This window comes from Petaurus breviceps, unplaced genomic scaffold (assembly GCF_028583685.1).
Source record: "Petaurus breviceps papuanus isolate PSGF00001 unplaced genomic scaffold, PetGlider_PUasm1.0 188, whole genome shotgun sequence".
In the NCBI taxonomy this organism is placed as follows: domain Eukaryota; kingdom Metazoa; phylum Chordata; class Mammalia; order Diprotodontia; family Petauridae; genus Petaurus; species Petaurus breviceps.
In genome coordinates, this window is record NW_027185804.1 from 3,971,431 (window position 1) to 3,974,383 (window position 2,953).

General features: G+C 44.8%; 1 protein-coding gene across 5 annotated transcripts in view; it reads right to left on the reverse strand.

The window, feature by feature from the left end:
* Positions 1-2,953, reverse strand: part of DENND2B (DENN domain containing 2B) — a 142,215-nt gene that overhangs the window by 44,305 nt on the left and 94,957 nt on the right. The gene's annotated exons all lie outside the window — the stretch shown is intronic.

A 2,953-nucleotide genomic window follows, 5' to 3' on the forward strand; every position in this document is an offset into this window, starting at 1 on the left:
AAGGAAGGAAGGAAGGAAGGAAGGAAGGAAGGAAGGAAGGAAGGAAGGAAGGAAGGAAGGGAACATTTCTTAAGCACCTCATACATGTCAGGCACAGTACTAAATGCTTAACGATCTTACTTGATCCTCACAATCCTGGGAGATAGGTGTTGTTATCCCCATTTTACAGATGACAAAACTGAAGCAAACAGAGATTATGTGACTTGCCCAGGTTCATACAGCTAGTAAATTTCAAGGCTGGATTTGAATTCAGGTCTTCCTAACTCCAGGCCCAGAACTCTAACCATTGCACCCCTGGAGTCAGCTCAAGAAGCAGCAAGGCAAAAATCCTCTTAGGAAAGCCTTTCTCTGCTACAATCCAGTATGCTAAAACTCAGAGGCTAAGGCTAGAACCACTTCTCCCCTAGCCTCCCCCAGGGCCATACTTGAAGCAGTGTGGTCTAGTAGATAGAGTGCTTACCCCAACACTCAGCACAGTGCTTAGAACACAGTAGGCACTTAATAAATATTTACTGATTGACTGACTGCCTGACTAAAGACCTTTTCAGACACTTTACTCACCAGGTAACCCTGGGCCAGTCACTTAACCTTTCTGGGTCCTGGTATCTTCATTTGCAAAATGAAAGGGTTGGAGCCAATGACTTCAAAGTTCCAGAAATCTCTGGTCCTATTACTTTAGGTCAATTACTTAGGGACTAAGACTCCTGAGGAGTTCCACAGGGTCAAGTTAAGAACAGTCAGAGAAGAACCTAGGTTCAGTTGTTCCTCTTTGCAAAGAGCCAAGTTCTGCCACACAGCAAACTTCCTCCTGGGACACAGAACCACGCACCCCCTCCATTCAGAATTGTTAAAATCTTAGAGCCCCTCAGAGAATAGCGAATCCAACTACTAGCTAAACATTATCTCCAGTACCTTTGGCAAGTGGGTATTTGGCCCCTTCCTAAACACCTCAAGAGAGGGCTTCAGCTATACTGGTGGACAGTGCTGATTACTACCAAGTTTTCCTTTGTTGTTGTTTAGCCATGACCCCATTTGGGGTTTTCCTGGCAAAGATACTGGAGTGGTTTGTCATTTCCTTCCCCAACTCATTTTATAAATGAGGAAACTGAGGCAAACAGGGTGCCGTAACTTGCAAGGGGTCACACATCTAGCAAGTGTCTGAGGCAGGATTTGAACTCAGAGGAGTCTTCCTGACTCCCTGCCCTGGCACTCTATCCACCGCCACTGCCTAGCTGTTCACAAAGTTTTTCCTTATTTGAACCCAATCTCTTAAATAACTTCTGCTTGTCTGTCCCCATTCTACCCTCTGCAGTCAAGCAGAAAAATACAAATCTGATTTCCACAAGACAACCTTCAGTCATCAGGACCCCACTAAATACTTCCTTTCACTAACTTATGTAGCAAGGTCCCTAAATCCTGCCATCCTCCCCATTCTGGGTCATTCTGCTTGGGGAAGGCTCCAGTTCATCAAAATCCCTTCTAAAATTAGGTATCCCAATGAAAACAATACCCCAGATGGACTATGACAAGGGCAGAGAACAGTGGGACCATCACTTCCCTCTTTCAATAATAGCAACCACTTACGTGTTAAACAATAGGGCTACAAAAATGAAAAAAAAAAACCACCACGCATCGTTTTTGTCTAAGAGCTTGCAATATAAGTGAGACTCTATTAGACCTTATACATCTAACACAGTCTAGATTGCATCGGCTTTTTTCCGCTGACATGCCCTCCTGCCACCACACTGATGTGTTCTTATCACGTCTCTCCCATCTCGTACTTGGGTGGTAAATGATTTTAAAATTTCAAATGTAGGACCTTGCACTCATCCCTACACATTTCATCGTAGTTTAAACCCATCAGTCCAGCCTGTCAGGGTCTTTTTGGATCCCAGTTCTCTTACCCAGTTGTTCATCTATTCCTCGTGACTTCCTATGATTTGGAAATTTCATGCAGATGCCATTTCTGTCTTTATCCAAGTTACTTGGGGGGAAAATACTGTAGAAGACAGGGTGAAGGCCAAATGCCTGGGGCACTCATGTAGAGACCTCATTCCAAGCTGACATTGATCTTGTCACACGTTCTTGTTGGGTCATAGAACCAGAGATTTGGCACATGAAGGGACTGGGGAGGCCATCTCATCTAACCCCCCTCATTTTACAGATTGGGAAACTAAGGCCCAGGAAGAGGAAGTGATTCACCCCAGGTCCCACAGGTGGGAAGTGGTAGGTGGGATTTGTCTGATTGGCCAACAGGTTCTAAATCATTTAGCTCACATCTCTCCATCTTGTTTACATGGATATTGTGAGAGGTTTTGTCAGATACATTGCTGAAATTCAAGCATTATTTTGTTTAGATCTATTGGTTCAGCTTTCAATCAGAGGTCATGAAGTCCAGCCCCAGAATCAAAGATGTTAGGTACCTAAGACATTAATTAGCAGCTAGGTAGTGCAAGTGAATATAACTAGGAGACCCAAGTTCAAATCTGGCCTCAGACACTTACTAGCTGTGTGACGCTGGGCAAGTCACTTAACCCTCTTTGCCTCAGTTTCCTCATCTAAAAATAAGCTAGAGCAGGAAATAGCAAACCCCTCTAGTATCTTTGCCAAGAAAATCCCAAAATGGGGTCACAAAGGGCCAGATACATCAATTTGTCAAAAAGGACAGTTTTTCATTGTGAATAGAGCAGTCTTTTGTCTTTCCTCTCTCTCTCTCTCTCCCTCCCTTCTTCCTTTCCTCCCTCTCTCCCCCTTCTTCACTCTCTCTCTCCTCTCTTTTTCTCCCTCCTTCCCTCCCTCCCTCCCCCCTTTTCTCTCTCTCCTCTCCTCTCTTCCTCTCTCTCTCTTTTCTCTTCCCTCTCTCTCCCTCCTTTCCTCCCTCCCTCTTCTCTCTCTCCTCTCCTCTCTTCTCTTCCTCTCTTTTCTCTCTTTTCTCTCTCCTCTCTCTCCCTCC